Source organism: Neopsephotus bourkii, unplaced genomic scaffold (assembly GCF_033783945.1).
Source record: "Neopsephotus bourkii isolate Nb327-2 ecotype Australia unplaced genomic scaffold, CSIRO-AGI_Nbou_v1 NB_1016, whole genome shotgun sequence".
NCBI classification, from domain to species: Eukaryota; Metazoa; Chordata; class Aves; order Psittaciformes; family Psittacidae; genus Neopsephotus; species Neopsephotus bourkii.
This window is the reverse complement of record NW_026901505.1, coordinates 3241859-3261778: the sequence shown is the minus strand read 5'-3', so window position 1 is coordinate 3261778 and position 19920 is coordinate 3241859. Positions and strand designations below refer to the sequence as shown.

At 40.8% G+C, this 19920-nt stretch overlaps 1 long non-coding RNA gene across 2 annotated transcripts in view; it reads left to right on the top strand.

The window, feature by feature from the left end:
* Positions 1-12495: 12495 nt before the first annotated feature.
* The window catches only part of LOC133215954 (uncharacterized), a 34844-nt gene continuing 27419 nt past the window's right edge, over positions 12496-19920 (top strand). For both annotated transcript variants that reach the window (XR_009726525.1, XR_009726524.1), the window contains exon 1: positions 12496-12559. This is a non-coding gene — a long non-coding RNA (uncharacterized LOC133215954). The remainder of the gene's footprint in view (positions 12560-19920) is intronic.

The window sequence follows — 19920 nt, the reverse complement described above, 5'->3', positions numbered from 1 at the left end:
AAGTGGTCATCTTCTGCACAAGGTGTAGGGGCTGATGCTGGCCAGGCACCTGGTCCTGTGCTGGTTTCCCATGGCTCCCACTGGGACACAGAGTAACCCTAAAGCAAACCTGGCTATAACAGTGCCTCTCTAGAGCTACTTCTGCATATTTAGTGGCTGATCTGTAAGACAATCTTTGTGAGAAGTGAAGGTAAAAATCTTCATAGAAGTCAAGGTGTTGATTAAAAAAACCCCTCAGCTGTCAAGGGAGTATTTCTGTAAGGACTTCTGTTTGTTTGCTCCTTAGCTTGGTTTCCTAAGGAAGCTGGGATTATATGATCAAACTGTTACAGCCTTTTGAACTCCTGGGCCAACTGCAATCAAAATTGACAAGGGGGCAGAGGTCTCAGAAATAATCAGGTTGCTGTGATTTTCGCAAAAATACACTGCTGGATAGCAGAGCGACAGATCCTGTTAAATCCCCACTAAGGCTGTAACCAGAGCTCAACTCTTAAGAAACACGAGAGAAGCTAAATGGGAGAGAGCACAACCTTATGAATATCCCAGCAGCTTCTGCCTTGGCTACTAGAGAGAGCAGTTATGAAGCACAATTACCAAAAAGTAGGCTTCATGTGTTTTGCTGCTCGAGGATATACTTAATGCTTGTATTCATCTTTCTTTGCCACTTTCTAGACCAAACTGACTAGGAGAGCAGCAGAACATCAAAGGGCAGATTGAGGCACTGTCGGAGTCTTCTGGGACAGTTCCTACACTGTGGTTAACAGCATCATCCAGGGCAGCAAACTGCACAAACCTCCCTGGGCTGCCTTGGAGGAAGCCTGAGCATTGGTAGTGGGCCAGGAGGTCAGGAGATGTGAGTGGTCCACGAGTTTGTACAACAGAGGCTTTACCCTCATTGTTGTCTGTGTTATGTCTTTTAGAGTCATGTGGAAAGCCACATTAACAGATTGATGCAACTCCTGTCTAGTATCAAGGAGGAGAGGAAGAATGAAAATTCTCCCAGCCACTTTGATAAGCCTCAAAGCAGGCTACTGAAACTATTATATATATTTTTTTTAAGTAGTAAAATAGATCAAGGAACAAACAAACGTTTGTATTAAGACTATGAAACTTGAGCTGAAAGTTTTTCCTGTACTAAGGCATCTTTGCTTCTTGCACTCTCAGTCAAGCCTGAAGAGCAGTTCTGTTAATTCATGTTTGGTACAATTAATACTTAGCTGGATGCTACATGACACTTGTTTTTGAGGTTAGTATGTGCTGCCACACTTCAGGTTTAGGCAGATGTGCCAGTAGGAAGGTGGGTGGTACTGCAAATAGACCCATTCATGTGAAACGCTTTACTTCCTAGTACGGAGAGAGCACGATTCATAACTCTGCAGCAAAGGGCAGCAGCCAGTCATTCTACACTGCTACGAAAGCAACAAGACCTTCCCTGGCAAGCCAAGTGCAGAATGAGACATTTCCTCCTTGCTGATGCCAAGTAAACTGGGCCAGTTTGGAATAGCTCAGCTAGCCAGGTTGCCAGCTCATGGCTGTCTCAGTATCTGAGCTGTCATTTAGAAAAAATAAAAGCACAAATGTTTTTGTTGCTATTGAAAATACCAGCACTGGCAGTTCTGAAAACTAATACAATGTGAACAAGGTACAAGAGATTTTCTGAGCCTGTAGAAATGACAGGTCTTACAGTTCCTTGGGGGGAGAGAGGTTTTTACTCTATGTTGTTGGACTGTTAACTCTGAAGCCTAAGGAAGGCAGTCAAGCTAGCAAGTGTTTCACTACCCACAGGAGCTCAAGATTTGAAGAATCTCATTAAATGGCATCTAAATTTAGCATCAGGCACAGCCAAACTGGAGATAAACTAAAGGAAAACTTATAAAACATAGAACAAGGGAAAGCAAATATGACGAGATTCCTTCCAGAGTATACAGCTGCCTCCGCATACTCCAGCTAATCCCTACTGGCACATTTCTCTTTTTTTTTTTTTTTCCCCAGATCTGACCATTTCCCCTCTTTAAAGACTTTTTGCTCTTTGAGGTGAGTGGGGAAGGGAAAGAGAAGGAATGAAAACAGGGAATGCCATGAAAGTCTGCTGTGTGCAAGACTGGAATAATCTGAAAGCATTACAAATGCAGAGCAATGCATGGGAGGAGATAGATGGAAATGTCACATGGAGCCAGTCAAGGGGCTGGCCTCGCTGGGACATACAAGAACTGGAGTGGGAACCAGTTTGTGAAGGAGCAACAAAGGCCAAAAATCGAATCACACAGCATGAAATGGTATCACTCATGAAATTCAAACAAAAATTCCCCTAAATATCCAAAGTAGTCTATTTATTCAATACCTAACTTTTGTCTTCCAAGCCATGTGAACAAAAATATTGAACACATTATAATCAGTTTTGATACCTTCTGACTTGGACTTCACACATAGAATAGTTAGGGTTGAAAGGACCTTAAGATCACCAAGCTCCAACCCCCTGCCACAGGCAGGGACACCTCACACTAAAACGTGACACCCAAGGCTCTGTTCAGCTTGGCCTTGAACACCGCCAGGGATGGAGCATTCACAACCTCACTGGGCAACCCATTCCAGTGCCTCACCATCCTAACAGTAAAGAATTTCCTCCTTATATCCAACCTAAGCTTCCCCTGTGTAAGTTTTAACCCGTTACTCCTTGTCCTGTCACTACAGTCTCTAGTGAAAAATCCCTCCCCAGCACCCTTACAGGCCCCCTTCAGATACTGGAAGGCTGCTCTGAGGTCTCCATGCAGCCTTCTCCAGGCTGAACAGCCCCAACTTTCTCAACCTGTCTTCATATGGGAGATGCTCCAGTCCCCTGATCATCACCGTGGCCCTCCTCTGGACTTGTTCCAACAGTTCCATGTCCTTGTTCACATGTAATGAAGTAAGACCCAGTCCTCCCTCTAGTCTTGACCTTAAACAGCGAACTGTGAGAGTATGGTATCTGCAAAGAGCTGGCTTTATGTGATATGTTTTTAAACTGAAAGATTCTGTGTGTTGTAGGATACAAGAAGGCATCTATAAGGCTATATCCCAACAAGCATTTTTCTGTCCATAGCAGCAAGAATATAAAGAAGAGCAGCTACTGGGAAGCGCCATGTGATGATGTTGCCACAGAGGCAAAACTGTCTGCTTAGAAATACTAATTCACTGACTTTGAGGGATGCAATTTACTTTTGGGATCTGGGAATTACCTTTCTGATACCTAGGGTCTAGGTACCAACCTCCTTGGTGCTCCTGGAATAAAGTCAGGAGGAATTAAGCCTCTTGTATTCCTCTAAGCCCTGGGGATATTACTTATTGATAGTCTGTCTGAGGGACCAGACAGTTCTTTCTCATCTTGTGTGGCTGCAGCAACAGCAAGGTGGATTCCAGCTCCAGTTCCCACTAGCTTGCTCAAGACTATGAAATGAAGTCTATTATTGGAGAGAGGTAGAAACATGTAGTCTTAGGCTCACCCTACCCTCACTTCTTCCCTGATAGCACCCCAGCTCTGTGCAGTGGAGGTGATTTTAAGACGTTACGGCCTCCAGCTGTCTGCCTCGCCCAGCTTCCAAAAGTTGGCAGAAGGTAACGTGTCTGTGCTTCAGCTGCTCCAGTCCGTGGTCTGGCTTATTAGCTTAAACTGTTGAGAAGACCAAAAGCTGATTATGCATTGCCTCTAGGAAGGAAAGCACCAAAGAGAGACTCCAGTTGTCTCCTTTGGTGCTTTTAGAAGAATAGACCTGTGTGTATATTTGCTTTGCTCTTTGTATATTAAAATACATTAACCTTGAGAAATGCAAAGTAAATTTACTCCTACAGACTTTCAGCTGATGCTCGGAGCTTGCTTCTTTGTGATATCACGAGAGCGTAAGAGTCACTGGGGCTGCTAAGCTCGCACTGGCACACAGTAACATTAGACATTCCTTGAACTGGTGTGACCGTGTTTTATGGTTGGACTGGAAACTCAGACACAACCTGTAACAGCTGGGAACTGGTGGTAGAAATGACCAGGATCACTGATTTCTCTTTGTTATTGCTTAAAAAACATCTTCATACCCTAAACAGAGTTCTTTCGGACTAGATTTTAAAATATTATTAACCAAGATTTTAATATATTATCAGTCAAGATAAACGCAATAGAAAGGAAAGAATATCTTCTTTTTCCAGACAGCAGCTCAGACACAGAAAGAATAAGGAATTCATCCTAATCACATGGAAATCTCTGGCAGAGTCCCATCAGTTAAATCCTTGCTGGGCTAAATATTTTGATGGCCAAACACACATACAGTGACTCTCAGTGTGCAAGTTCCTGCATTCTACTACCTGGGAAGAAAACCTTATCTTTTTGCTTTCATTTCCTTTCTACAGAAATTTAATAGCTAAAAAGCTGTTGTGAGCCATCACGTTAATTAGAGTTTATTGCTTTTGCTTGTAGTATGCACCAGCATAACAGTAAATTCTAATAATCCAAACAAAAATCAGTCTGTTTTATAAAACATAATCTCTTTCTGGTGTCTGAGGAGAGCTATCAATTCAGAGACTCGATCTGGTTGTGCCTGAAGTCAATGGGAAAGCTATTAATAGTGGCAGGATCAAGTCAGTTCACTAATTTGCCAAATTCCCCATCATTAGTGTGAATTAATGAGATCCTACTGGAGCTGCCTTTTGGCTGTAGGTGAAACGGAACATGCCTGGCAGCACATCAGCATTAGAAGGGAGGCCAGGGAGGAGAGGCGTGGTTTGGGGGGAGGGAGATGAGCAAATGGAAGATGCTTAATGCAGTCCAGATGGAAAAAATTGACCCTGACTTCACCAGTCAGGCAATGTCCATAGCCAAGCTGTTTCCTAGTGAGGAGGAAAACTAGAGAGGCTCGAGTAGCAGATGAGAAGTCAGCTCAGATAAAATAAGACAGCCATTCCCTTTGCCCCCCAAATGATCTCTCGCCCAAAACATGAAGCAAAACGTATGTTCTTCTGCCTCTTCTCAAAGTTGTCCAGTGGTTTTCCTCTTCTTGCTTTCTTTAAAGTTTCTAGAAGCAGAAGCGCCAGTGTGTGAAGTAGAAGGCTGTGCTCACTCTCACATCTAGCTCCATCCATAACAAAAAATTAATGAAGAAAAACACTTCTGTGAGATTTAGTGCCAAGAGGGTCATATAAAGTTTGGGGAAGTATCCAGAGAGATGAACTTGGCTGTCATCACTTAATAGGATGCAGCATTTTGAGTTTAATAGATGCTGCCAAGTCTAACAACAGATACTGTTCTTGCAGTTTAACTGTCTGTGAGTCACTGGAATAATAGCTATTGCTTGAAAAGAATGTGCAGAGAGGAAAGGATGTTCTTGTCTGGTGTATGTGTCAGCTTCTGGTGCCATCACAAAGACAATACTAGGCTAATGTTTGAGTATGATCTTTTAATGGTGGCAGACCTAACTGCTTTGTAGAATTAATTGGGTAAATCAGAATATTTGTTTTTCTTTGTTTTATTTGTACTGGCTACAGAGCCAAATGAACACACCTCCATCTGGGGCAGGCAGAAAGCCTGAAATTAATAGCTCAAATTAGAGGCATAAAGCACATGAAAAAACGTGTTTTGTTTCATTTAGTGGCATGATGACAGTGATGCGGTAGCTTCGATAACACCCTTGCTGTCTTCATAAAGGACCTTGGGAGAAATGATGTGAGCAGACAGTTCTGAGATGGGAACTCAGAATTGCCCAGTAAAATCCCAGCAGTTCTTTCTGCAGGCTCTGTTGGCCAGGCATTCACTGTCTTCCAGACTTCTGACCAGAAACCTCCTCCTGAGCCATGCCTTACATCAAACCAATTTCCAACTGTGTGGGAACTGGGGGCTCCCTGAGCAGTGGATACGGAGATGACCTTTTCAATCTCCAAAGGTAGTTCAGCCCCCTCAACAGTTACCATTAGTGACATTAAAGCCATGACCATGGTGAGCTGAATGGGAAACAGCACATTAGAATATCTCATGTTGGGAAAATACCACTAAAAAATGGACTGTCATAATGAACTTCTAACTAAATACTGACTGCCTGTGCTGTGCTCAGCAAGAGCAAACTTTACTAAATATGATCCAGACCCTGCCCTTTCTCTCCCAAAAAGCAAAGGGAAGCTACCAAATCTTCAAATACTCAGTGTATTCCCTTGAAAGTACCAGAGCCTAACCTGGCATACCGAGTATAAGCGAACACACTCTTTTGCAGTTGTCCCATAATATGTAGCATTAATTGTCTTGTACTAAAAGAGTGGAACAAGATGAGGTATTTAATTGGAAATCTTGCCTATTATTTTAAGCATCTGATTTGTACATCTCTGTGGTACCTGTCAGATTACCATTGTTTAAAGTGTAAGTCAATCTTCTCGTATCAGGAAGAAAATAAAACAGCCTAATTTTATCAGAATTTTAAAAGGCATCATTAAATATCCTCTACTTGAAAAAGAAGTCTCTGTAGGCAATGTATCACACTTGCAGAGATAAGAAATGCTTTCCATATACAATCCATTCACTTTGTAGTTCACTTCTAATGGGCAGTTTGGTGAAAGGTACTTTCCAACATGCATTTAAAGTGATCCATTCAAAAGATAAGTAAACTGCAGCTGTTCATTAAACCCAGCACTTTATGTTGTGCAGCAAACGTATATTTAACCAGGAAATGCTACTGTAGGCTCTTACTGTGTTTTTTTTCTCTGAGATCTAGAAAATGTTATGATTCATCATCATTCCCAAAAGTGTCTGAAAATTACAGGCCAACCACGACAGCAAAACACTAGGTGCTTAGGGAAGTGAACACACCAAAAGGCATTGCAAATATTTTCCATACAGCTACTCTTGCTTGTTCCTGGTTCCTTTTGATCATTGCTTACAACAAAAGCTTTCGTTAAGAGGAAACAAAGCTTTTGTACTGACACTATTGTAAAGTCTATATGCTGTAGCAAAATTACTAACTTTCTAGGAAGGGTTAAAGTAGGGGCCAAACACTACAGTGCGCTGCAGTAGACCTTTAACCTTGCATGCACATATACACTGAAAGCCAGAAACTGTTACTGTTTTTTCAGACATTATGGTCTTGCTTATATAAGGCAGCACTGTAAAAGTGCAAGAGCTAATACACACATGCAGAATTCTGCAGTTACTTTTGCTTTCAGTCCTATTTTCAGATTCTGCCTGTTTTCTCTGAGATGCTCAGCTGAAACTCAGGTAGGAGTTTTGGAGGAAATTGGTCAAATTCTTTGCATATGCCGAGAAAAAGATGCCCCTGCTTGTCTTCTGGTACACAAAATTAAGCAAACATCAGAATTTTCAGAGATCATATAACATGTCCGGGAAAATGGTGTAGAGGGAAACATTTTCCAAGTTACTCAAAATCTTGTCCTTTGTAATGATGGAGAGCGATATTGTCCCACAAGAAGAACCAGGCACCCTGCTATGCCTGGAAATTCAGAGTCTCTTTAGGATGTGTGGGTCACAACCCCTTAGCATAAAACTGACTTTCTGCCACAAATATGCATAATGAGCAGTGCACTAATGCTTTGCATTCCCCAACAGAGGACTGGGATTCTACATGGCCCATATACAAGTGGAGAAAAATGAGTGTGTAGGCTCTAATTAGAGGCCAGGAAGGATCTTGCACCCAAACACTGAAACTTCACAATTTCTTCACCATTTCTTTCACTCCCTAACAATATTAACAACAAATAGTTTTGGGTTTGTGTAGCCCAGTCTCTTCAACTCTCCTTGCCAAAGCACAGGGTGGTACCACATTCTGGGAGAGGCAAATACTGATTTGACTGCGATAAATGTGGGTTTATTCTGTGCTTGAACCCATATGCTGGGGCTTTTGACTGGAGCGTCAATCAAACTTGGGCATTTTATAGAACATTTAACATTTAGGAAGCTCCATATTTTTCATGTTGCTAGGAACTGAACTATATTCATAGTGAAGATAGATCTGATGAAAAAGTGGAACTTTGTCTTGCCCTGTAAGCTTCTTTGTAAAGTTTTCATCATTTTTGTTTCTTGTTGAGATTGAAACACCTTAACAATCAAATCAAAACAAAGTATTTCTCAGGATGTTTCAGCATTTCCATTTCTATTTCCTGTTAAAGTAAGGAAATGCAGAGACAGAATAAATATGGGAAGTCATCAAAAGAAAAGCAAAACCAAAACAAGCAAAAAAAATAATAAATCAACTATATTCTTATGGAACCTTTAAGAGGCGTTTGGTGCCAATTCTGGGTAAAGATGGCTCCAGCCCAAAGCATTACATATGAGCTGCTCTGAATGAGGTTTTCATAAATCAAGATTTGGCTTGGGATCTATATTTCACAGCTGCACTGTGTTATGTGTAGCTTCTGTCATAGGCCAAAACAAGAACCCAAGCTCTGAACAGCCCTTGGCTGGTGGGGGAAGGATGCAAGGTCAGGTGAAGACCTCAGTTTTGTGGCTTCAGTCAGGCTTTGTCAGGAGGTGTCTAATAAAACATGAATATCCACAACGAGTCCCTACTTTATTCTAGCTGATTCACCCATTTCCCTAATAATAATGAAACAGTGAAAAGAAAACTTTCTGAGAAGAAAGTCCTTCATTTACGTTGTTCAGTCATTAATATGGCTGTCTGGAGAAAAAACCTAGAGGACCCCTACAGCCACCAACCCTGTATGACTCCTTAGTAAGAATTAATTCTTTTACGTGAAGACATTGTGTCTGCATATGTCTTACTTTTGCCCAAGTTTTGATTGTTTAAGAATGCAGAGCTGGAGCAAACATACTACATCATACTTGGGTTGTATTTAAGCAGGCCACAATTCCCCACAAGTACAACTCTGCCTAAGATAGCAGCAGTGGAGACCAGTGCAGAAGAGAAGAGGCACAGGCCACAGCTAACATTTATGGGAAAAATTTGCCCTTTAGAAAATGGGATTAGCAATGCAAAGCCCAGAATTAGAGAGACATGTACAAATCCACAATGTTAGTGGCAAGGAAAATCCCTTTCATTCATCTGTGATTCAGAAAATGATTAAGCAGTTTAGAGCAACTGTATGATGCAAGACCAGATCTTAAGCAGTTAAGGTAGCTGGGGGAAGGGAGAAAGAGATAGAAAGGGTTTATTCCCCAGTAGCACCTTGCTGCTGTGTACTTTGGCTAACAGTTTAGTCAGGGAGCTGGAGAGAGGGGACATTTTACAGTAACTGGAACTGTGAGCAACTCCTTTGCCTAGCATTTAATTATGTGAAACTCAACTAGTGTTGGGGTTTGTTGCAAATTTTAAGTAAGCCTGCATTGGTTGAAAGGTTCACTGTGATCTGCTGAGGCTGGCAGATGTTTCTGTGGTTTTGGTGGGAAGCTGTTGAATTTTGGTCTCAACAACATGGAAAGTACATCAAGAGGAGAGTATCAGTGAGGAAGAAAGAAGAGAAAGAAAAGAGGGCTCCCTGTTAACTCCTTACTCATATTAAAGAGATTTACACTGCTTTGCCTCATTTTGCTTTCCAGCTACCAAGTTAGCCCTAATTACTGCATGTTTTGTACGCTCATTGGATTTTTGTATAAGCACTTTGTTCTTCACCACAGTCCATCAGAAAGTCCTATCAGTTAGTACTGTATGGAGAAAAGTCACTTGAGGAGCAATGAAGAAGGAAAAAAAATAGACTGGAAGTCAAAAGACTTCATTTGGTTCCAATTATCTATGATTACCATGACCCCTTGTGCCAATTAAAACATCAGGTAGAGTATCAGCCACACCTGAGCTGGAGGGATATAATGTTCTTAACAATATTTATACCATCATCTGTAGATTGTGTTTAGCCTCTTTAAAGCTGTTTGCCAGGCTGCTCAGTTCAGGATAAACTGTGTAAACTTTAGCTCCATAAAATCCTAGCACTAGGCGATAAATAGACTGAACACTTGGTCACATATATGGTACCTTCAATCCGTTCACATTATGGGCCACGTCTTCTCCTGCATGTTTGCATCTGTAATTGATTGTGGGAGCTATTAATCACAGGTGTGTGTGATAATGTTTAGACATCTCTTTGATTCAAGGATGCTATTAAGGAATTAGACTGCAGTAGGGTAAGAGTTTGTCTCTGTAATTAATTGCTCCTGGGGTTTTTCAATCCATAATCAAGTAGTGGGGCAAAAATCAAATACTGACTTGAAAAAACCAAACAGCTCAATGACAACAACCACCCCAACTCGAGTTATGTGTTCTATTCATAGTCTACATACTGATGACTGAATATATCTGTTTTATATGTACAACTTGTGAAACAGATGCTCAGTGTCTGTTTCAGTTTCTGAGAGCTGCTGCTGGAGCTTGTAAAAGATACGATCAAAAATGGATAAGGTAACTAGAAGGATGCTGCCTCACAGTAGTTAATTAGATCTCCCTCCAAGTTACACTTCAACAAGGACTGAAGAGTGACATTACTAACTACTTGTTTTGGTCCCATTGTGATTAGGATTCTGACAAGATCAGAATTACTCGATCCTATTCAAATTCATCATAAATTTGGACTTACAACCAGAAGGCATCCCTGTAGGCTTGGGAATTTCTCATTTTGTAAGAGCTGGTATTAAGTACATTTGGGCTGAATCCGTTTTTTGGTAGAAAGCTTTGGGAGGAAAATGACAGAAGAAAACATTTTTGAGTCTTTGGGAGTGACTTTGCCTCTGGAGTTAGTCTCTAGGAACAGGCTGGGAGATGCTTTAGTTGTAAATGAGAGGTAAAACAAAACTCTTCTCCAGGTGCACTTGGTTGTTTAAAGGTCTTCTGATGTTTGACGTGTGAAAGTATTAAATGCATTAATCCAAGATGATTCTAATTCAGGCAATTACTTTTCACTTACCCCGAACTCCTCCCAGCAATTTAAAGTGACTTTTCAGACTGGAAATTCTTTGGGGAAGGAGCTTGCAGCAATACCAGGAACAAATTTAATATTAGTTTTCTCACGTCCTGTGCTGATTCTTATACAATATTGCTGTCATTAACAAACTATTACCTTCCATCCCAGAAACAGATGCATCCCAGTCCAAGATGAAATAATTGAGGTGGTTTTTTGCAGAGTTCATTGAAATCAAATCGTAACATGTAGTAAGTTGTTGTTGTTCTTATTATGCGAAATAATCTTGTATTTTGAATACCTTCCTTTTCCCTCTGGAGACATTGCCATCAAGGTGGCTGTACCTGCTTCCAGCACCAGATTAAGAACAATGGAGAAAATGGAACAAAACAGAGGTTTTCAAATTCCATTCTGATGTCTAGCTGCCAAAGGAGCCTGCCGTGCTCAATTCAAGGGCTAATCCATGACCATCATTCTACTTCAATAATTACAGAACATTAATGAGTCTGTTTCCTTATTACAGAGCTCAAAATAAGAACATTGGCATTCCGATTTAGCAGGGAACTTTTAAAGTCTTAGCCCAAGGATTGTAAGAGGAATTGATTTATTTTTTTTTTAATTAACTTTGCATTCAAAACTTGTCTTAAACCATCTGTTCTCATGCAAAGGCTGAGGGAGGGGGAAGCTAGCCACAGATTTTCATCAGCGAGCTGTTAAATTAGTCTCTTTACTTCACAGGGCTTGTTTTATTCAATCTGCCTTTATTAAGAACACAGGTTTGATTCTGCAAGGAACAAATTCTTCTGGTTCTTTAAGGAAAATGGTTTTAAGCAGGGTTTTATTAGGTTGCGTTACTGGATAAGCGATACAACATGTTACCAGCGTGAATCATCTGATTTACAGTGACAAGAAAGGAACTTAAAAAAAATACCCAAAGCCAAAACATCGGCTGGCAAGGGCTAACAGGGCCAGATTTGATCTACTTTTTCAAAATTTTTCTGTTACAATTGGTAGTAACTGTCTAGGGCTTTTAGATATTTTGACTAAGTCTTTTTACCATCCTTAAATTAAGAAGCAGAGAAACTGGGGCCAGACTGTAAGTATTCTAACCAGCCTGAATAGTCACAGTGAAGTCAGCAGGGCTGCTGATGAAATGAAGCATGATCTGGGAGGAGGTCTAGCACTATTTCATCCTAAGAGGAGACATGTATAGGTCATCTTGCCTTCACAGCCAGGACTGTGGCTTACAGTATACTTGTTTTCTTTCACTGGCTTAGTCCTGCTACCACAGCTTTTGTGAGCCCCCCTGTGCTTGTCTGTGAGCAAACAGGCCTTTACAAATCTCTGCTTTTAAATGACGCAGGCTTCAGTCATAGCAGGTGAGCATAATGTAACTGAGAGTCATGACTCAAAATCCTCAGCCTGTTTCCATCATCTGCATTCAAATCCTTTTTGCTGGCTACACTCAAGTGTTCTGAAGAGTGATCTGGCAGGTAACTGGGAAAAGGCACAAAGAATATTGATAGAAACAGAAATGTGATTTCTTAATTAGAAGTAATAGGAGAAACCTGACCCTGATATATTCAGCTACCATGAAGTCAAAGTGCATATTCTCTCTGGCAGCTGAGAGCACCTCTTGCACTGAAGACTGAGTGAAAGTGGTATGTGAAGATCTGCAGGCTCAAAGATATCTCAGGTAACCCCAAAAGGGAAACTGAATATTTTCACCAAAAACGTTATAACAAAATAAAATAGTTTCACTTGCCAAAGTTGATAGCTTTCAGTCCAAGGATATGTCTCTCATGTTAACAGATCTTTATCAGTATTTGTGTCTAACCTAAAATTAGCTCCTTTCCTATATAGAGGTCCTGAGGCCAAAATGAGCTATTAAACATGAAGTAAATTTATAAAAGAAGTTCTGAAATGGATGGCTAGAATTTCTAAACCAAAATTTCCACCCCTCCACATTTTTAGGACGTTGCAAACTTCCCTGATGAATTTTCAGGTTGTACTCTAGACTATGTCGAAAACCCCATCCCATAGTAAACACCTAATTTGAGTGTTCCAGTAGTTTGAGTCTTCTGACTGAACTGAGCTATGAAAGCAGAAAGAAGATGGTTCCCTGGAAATCAGTGTATAGTCCTAGAGCTGTCTTGCCTTACCTGTCCCAGCTAAGTCTCACTGCCAAGAGCTGGTACTACAGCTGTTCTAGCTGTAAAGAAAACTTTGTAAATTCATTGTCCCTCCTTTAACTACAATGAGAATAATAAAAGGAGAAACAAGATTTGCAGCATCCCTTTGAGATGCAATGATGAATGCTCTTACCAGTAACAAGTGTCACTTGTTTAATCCTCTCATAACCTATTCCCATTTTGAGAATACATATCATGGTCAACCTAAGGACTGAGAAATTATCACTGAAATTATGCTGGAAGTTGTCTGGGGAGGGGGAAAGTCTCAGTATCCTCTCCTAAGTATTTTGAAAACTCACTGAATACATTAAATCCAACATAGTACTTTCTAAATACCTAATTTTGCATTCCTGTAGAGAAAAAAGCATCCTTAGAGTGAGCTTTTCATACTGATTTACATGCAGAAGATGACATATATATATTCATATTTCAGACTTCATAAAAGGAAAAAGAAAAAGAAAGGGGAAAAATACTACAGAGATCCCTCTTGGCCCTTCAGAGAGCTTGGAAATTAAGTTTGAGCTCAGGAAATCTGTTTTCTTACCATACAGTGAATGATTGCTCTCAGTTTCATGACTAACCATCTAGTTTTGCTTTCTGGTGGGTGCTTAGTCATTTGGGATGCTTGAGTCTTCTACATCCTTTCCCTCAAAGGGAACAGAAGAAGAGTCACGTTACTGCATGCTGCAGTCTGTCTGTGCCAGCAGGCCAGGAGTGGCTTGGGAATGACAGTCTTGCCTTGTTGCTATTATTAAAGGAACGATGACTACTAAGTCTGAGAAGTCCTGGACATTTGACCACACTCGGGAATGAATCTCCACCAATTTTCTTCAGAGCGTGTTGACCCTTTTGGCATAAAGGAAAATCCTTAGTGCAGCAGAACTGAGCATCTTTAGTACGAAATAACAGGTTTGACTGGAATGTTTATTTTGATAGCTATGGGATTTCAGGGAATTTGGTGAGGTAAGAATCCTGTATAAGACCACAAATCTATTCAAAATGCTGCTCCATTAGCCTCTTTCTCTGCCCTATCCACATCCAATGCAATCTCCTCGTTACAATATGTAATGAAAGCTATGAAACCCCTGATTTTTTTTTAAACATCTATTTGCATGGAATTTGAACCTTGCTACAAATAAACCATAAAAATGACATTAATAAACACCGGAAAGCAGTAATGATGTGTTATTGCCATAGGAGGGCCAGTTAAACAAGTTAAAGGCTGACACAGTTTTCCAGATGCAGTGTTGCACAATGTGCTTGTTTACCTGGTTCATTTACTCTTTCCCTTTCCCTCCTTAGACACACACATGGGGGTACCAAGGGCGAACACTGAAGTGGACTCAGAAATGACAGATATAAGTTACGATCTCCCTCCCCTACAGTTTTATCTGTAAGATCATGTCTTTTACTTGTAAAACCTTTGCCAACCACAAAAATTTGTCGTCTTTTGTCAAATAACTTCTGATGTTTGAAAATCAGGATACTTGTATCTAACCTCAAGTTCTACTCCCCTTTGTTTATCTTCTTTATGCATATATATTCAGTTTATTTCTCCATTCCAGGCCTTATTCCTGTACCTTTCCCATGAATTATGAGAGTTGAAAACAAGTTTTTCTCTCCTTGAGTTAACCAATCTATCCAGAACTCTTCTGGGTTTTGTCCCCCTGAGTCATTTTAGCCCTTTAAATTTTACCTTGGAAGCTTTGTTTTCTCTTTATTTTATGGTGATGACTTCTTCTCTTTACTTGCGTAATACAGTCCAATGCTGTAGGTTAGAAAGGTCCTTAGAAATGCAGCTGGAATTAGGTATAAAGTTTAGGATGCCTGAAGAGGACAATAGCATGTCTAGGATTTATGTCTGATTGAGCTGATAATTCTCATTAATATCAGCTCTTACTGTGCTCTGAAATCAGCTACTCAGAGAGTATTCTGTTGCTATGCTTGCAATTTGCTCTGTGTTTAGAAAACAGATCCTACAAGGTCCTAAAATCACACAGATGGGTTTAAACTAAATTAATGTTCAACCTATTTTTCACAAATCTAAAATCTACATCCTTTTTTAGAAAAACTTTTCATCCAACTAGTGTGGAAGTGACAAAAAAACTAAAGGAATACTCCAGGAGTGAAGAAGTTGCCTTGGCTCATTGGCAATGGATTTACCCTGGCAATCACATCACACATTTATAACAAGCCAATTCCTTGAAGAACCTCAGGTTCAGATCCATCCATACTTTCATACCTTGCCAGTTTCAATGAAATGAGGATAATTTAGAAAAGTATAATTATATTTTAACAGATCAAAGATGCACATATTAAGTTGAACTAATTGCAGTGAGGAATTTTGACCTATTTTCTTTGAAGTCTTACAAAAAATAAATCAGGTGTGCCAGTTCCATTTGTACAGGGAAAGTTCAAGATTCCAGACAATACTATTGCTGTCAAGTTGTGATTTTGTTATAGCCACCAAATAAATTAATTTTTGTTCTAGGATCAGGCAATTATTCATACAGAGAATAGAAGTCCAGTTAATGAACGTCTCCTGCTTCTGTTCTGATTATTACCTGAATCCAAGAATTCCTTTCTGCTAGTTGCAGTCTTGCTTCATGTTTTCTCCTAATGAAATCTGAAGCTTTTCGGGTGGATATAGATCAGCATCCCTGCACAGATTTATTTACTTGCTTATTGGTTAATATCCCAGAATGCTTCCCTCCAAAAAAATAGTGTTTAAGTATATACTGTAGCTTACAGGATGCACCCAGTACCTGCGTGACAGATTATCAGCCATCTCTTTATGGACTGAAATGCAAATGTGCTGAAAAGTGTGAGTGATCCTCTGCCTGGTGGCTCCCACCAAGGGCAGTCAAAAAATGGGCAGGAAGCTTGGAGGGGAAGAAGATCAACAAAAGATATCAGTGTCTGCAGCATGGCATGTGTGGATTTGAAAGGAGAATTTATTAATCTGAGCTAAATTCCCCACTGTCTTAGATGGTAGTCATTGAATATGGGAATAATGCTAATGCTGTTCTGTTTCTGAGTCCACCTTCTCTGTGCTGTTATACCACCTGTCTTTGGAGTTGTCTTTCATCTCCTTACCAGTTCTTTCTCCTTAATCTTAGGAGCAAAAATCAGTTTTCAGCCCAGAAACTGCCCCCTTTGTATTGAGGCAGTGTAGAAACAGGAAAGGAGAGTAGGCAGTTTCAGATGCAGTGACCTGTCTTGGTTATTCTTGGCCAGTATCACCACAGTGGCTTCATTCTTTGGCATCACAGATACAGAGAAAGGCAGAGACATGCACGGCCTGAATCTTATCTCCCAGTTATACCAGGAGAGCATTTACCTTTAATCATGAGCACAAACCATTAATGTTGTAGGACTACAGATTGTGATCCAGTTACAGAAGAAGGCTGTATCACCCTCTCTGTTTCTACTCGGTCAAAAAGCCCACGAACCTTGCTACTCCCATTTCCTTCTTTGCCTTTCTTGTCTCCGTTCCCTTAGGGTCCTAGCTTCTACTGACTGACCTTTACAAATGCAACAACAATAATTATCCTATAATTAGACACTCTAAGTCACGTTGTTGCTAAAGCTGTCAGTATGGGAAGGAAGCAAGCAGTGCTTAAGGTAAGGGTTTAGGGCTCGTTCTTTGCTGTATCACCAGAGGTATTTGTGCCAAGTCCTTGGCATTTCATTAGGTGGTTGTTGGGGTTCCCTTCTAATTGCGTTTCATAAGTTAGTGATTGCTGTTCATGATTCAGTGGTTGTCTGTCTCTAGACCACATAGATAGAGAGTAAAGGACATTCAGAATTTCAGCAGATTTCAAGTTCCTGCTGCCATTATAGCCATTGACAAATTAAACCACCCAAGCTCATCAGGCTATCTACCTGGCATTCGAGGTGCACCTCAGTCTTCTGGTTTTCATCCCAGAGCCTGGAATGTGTAGGTTTAATTCTGGCAGGTGGCAAATATGTACTGCTTGTGTAAAATCCAAATACCTGGCAAATCCTTCTTGGTATTAGTAATACCTCTGAAACCATAATTTTCATTGTCCCATCAAAATGGGTGAGACATTGAGACATTCTTGTAGAAGTGTCCTAGCTATGACAAGGTTTGGAAGCACAGCCCTGGATTAAAGACATAAAGCTCCTCTTATCACCCTTCGTGACATGGGCATTCCATATAAATTTCTTAGCAAGGCATTGAATATAAATACAAAGAAATATGCGAGTTCCTTATAGTTGGGATTAGCAGAATTTTAATTTTCCTTTTTTTTCCTTATCCTTAGTGTATTCTGTGGTCAGTTGTTGCCATGTAACAAATCCCTTAAAAACCTCTCTGACTTGGGATGTGTAGCAGGACTTCTCTGCTCACTCACACTGTGGCTGTTTCTTCTTCCTCTATTTGCCTTGTAAAAAAAGGTGTTCCTTTTTGACCCCAGTTTAATTTTCCCTGGGCATAGTACATCAAGCAGTGCCTGCAGAAATACATAGGATGGAATATCTGACTTTATCTCTTTATTGTCCACATTTCAATGTCTTGCTGCTTGGATTAGTTATCCAAACCTCACAGTAAAAATATTACTAATAAAATCACACATTCATATAATACTCTGCCCTGGTACCAAATTTCTTCTGGCTCTTACTTACGCTTGCATTATTGATAAGCATCAGGCAAAAGAAGGGTCCGTAGGTTAAATCTATATTGCTTTGAATTTCCCTTCTGTGCTTAACATCAGACGCCACCAACACATCTTGAACTGATTTAAGGCCCTGGGGTGTTACTCAGTGCCATTCAAAACACAGCAAGCCACTTTCCATGTGCTGGGGCCACTAGGGCTCGTTAGAATGGCATTTTTAATAAAACTTAAGTGTAACTACAACATTTTGCGGCTCCGCTCTCCAGATAAACCGCTACGTACGTCATTCCCCACTTCGCCTCCCCTGTTACACACCCACTAGACTTTTGACCAGCCGGCCAAATTCATTATGGGTGTAAATCTATTGCAATCAATAACATTCCTTCTGCTTGACACTTACTGTAGGCAAAAGTTTCCATAACTTGGTTTGCGTGTGTGTCTTTTTTTAACTTCCTATAACAAATTAAGTCTTGAAACAAAGCCCTGCATGCTATTATTCAGGTGAGGCAATGCAGGAGCATTAAAAACACTGTGTTTTCAGATGCAGCTGGTCTATGTTAGAGTTGTTTTCTGGTCCAGAAAAGGCTGAGCTGTTAACACTGTATGATCATTTGATCATTTTCCTTTACTTTGCCTAAAATGAAAAAAAAATACACTTACCCAGTGCAACTTCTTCAAGGCAAGAATATCTTCAGGTTTCACAAAAGAATCCTCTGGTGCTAGCTAGGATATAATAGGCAAAAAAAACCCATAAAGGCTATGTTGATGGCTTAAATCAATATCTGTGCTACTGTCTAAAATCAAATCATCTACAGCGCACACAGGCAATCTTAACCAGCTATGTCAGGACAGTGTTTCTTGGGACCTTGTTCCATGGGAATTGGAGGGAACTAGAGGCGAATGACGCCACCACGAACTTCAGTTGCTGGAGCAGGAGCCTTGCCAGCAGAAGTTTTGCACAGTTTTTTACAGATGGCCAAGCTCTGCATCTCCTGGAGGTTTGCTCCTCTGATGATGCACCCTAATGAAGCTTATTTTGCTTCTGCTTGCAGTTTTCTGGCCTTGTTAATAAAGCGTGTCAGACATGGGACAAAAGAATCAATACGCGTATTCCCTGAAAGTGAATCACCATGTACCCTGTGGGATTTGGATAAATAGTCTGAATCACACCTTCTTCACCTCTCTAGATTTCCATTTCAAACACACTCTACAGCCCTCAGGACAAAATACTGCTATTTCCAAGTGGTTTTGCACTGATCAAGAAAGACCTATGCTAAGATATTTTACATACAAGACACTGTCTTATGTTTCCTGATAGGTAGTTCCTTTACCTCCATCAACTCCAGACAGATTCTGCATAGTTTTGTTTTTCGGCAAGGGCTGCATCTCTGTGCATGGATAGTTACATATTTACAGCTCCTAGCAGAGTTTTAAGTATTACCGTAATAAATATATAAGACTGATTATGTGGTGGATGTGCTGTTTCCACCTCCTTTCCAACACAAACCTCTCCTCTGTTCAGTGTCTCTCCCTCCTGCCCTGCCACAGCTGACAGGGACGGGAGGTGTAAGCTCCTGCATGGCAGAGCATGCACTGAGTCGGCAGCTAGCACCATTACTCCCAGCTTACACTCGCCACGCGATGCTGTTTAATACCAGAGCAATGAGGTGAATAAAACCTACAAAAGTTTATAGTGTGTAAATTACTGTTGCACCCTGCCCTCTGCCTCCGCGCTGAACTGCCTGCAACAGATTTATAAATGAAAACAGTCCCTTTCCATGTGATGGCAGAAGGACTTCCAGGAGCTGGAGAAATGACAGAGAAATTATACTGGGATGGGAAGCAGGAGAAAATGTCCCAGGCAGTTCTGCCTCTTGACACCTCATCCTCCGAACATTCCACTCCCAGGCACCTTTGGAAAGAGATTGTGCTGGAGAGCCTTGGCTTGAGGCCACAAGTCTCCCTCCGAAACCTCAGCATCAAGAGTCATACAAGTGAGCAAAGCTCACCTTGAGAGCAAGAAAGGAGACAAAGCAGTAAGTGGGGTCAACGAACAGCTAACTCAGGGCTTTGAGCAGACTGTAGAGGTGATGAAACCAAAGGCGCTTCGGAGGAGGGCTCTGCTGGAGGCTGTGCACTGCAAGGACTGTTGTTTTGCCTCTTCTTGGCTTTCAAAAATGTCACTGTTGTGTAATATGAATAGCTGCTGGCCATCCCGTATCTTACAT